The 229-nt window shown below is 29.3% G+C and overlaps 1 protein-coding gene across 1 annotated transcript in view; it reads left to right on the top strand.

The window, feature by feature from the left end:
* The window catches only part of LOC119589218, a 6,753-nt gene that overhangs the window by 3,219 nt on the left and 3,305 nt on the right, over positions 1-229 (top strand). The window lies entirely within an intron of this gene.

Here is a 229-nt window from a genome sequence, read left to right as displayed (position 1 = left end):
CTAATAACCCTCAAGTTAATCTTATAATTACCTTTATCACTTAATCGTAATCGAGCCTGAATTTCATCCTCCAGTTCAGTTTCTCTCTTTTAAAAAAATCCTTGAACTGCATTGTTTACAAATATACAAACACCTGATTTAATTATGTTTCACAATTTTACAATAAATAAAATCCATTTATCCAGGTCTTCCAGATAAATTCACTTCTTTAATAATCAGCGTACTGCAT

This window comes from Penaeus monodon, chromosome 25, assembly GCF_015228065.2.
Source record: "Penaeus monodon isolate SGIC_2016 chromosome 25, NSTDA_Pmon_1, whole genome shotgun sequence".
Taxonomy (NCBI): Eukaryota; Metazoa; Arthropoda; class Malacostraca; order Decapoda; family Penaeidae; genus Penaeus; species Penaeus monodon.
The sequence above is the reverse complement of the archived record's forward strand: the minus strand, read 5'-3'. Positions and strand labels throughout refer to the sequence as shown.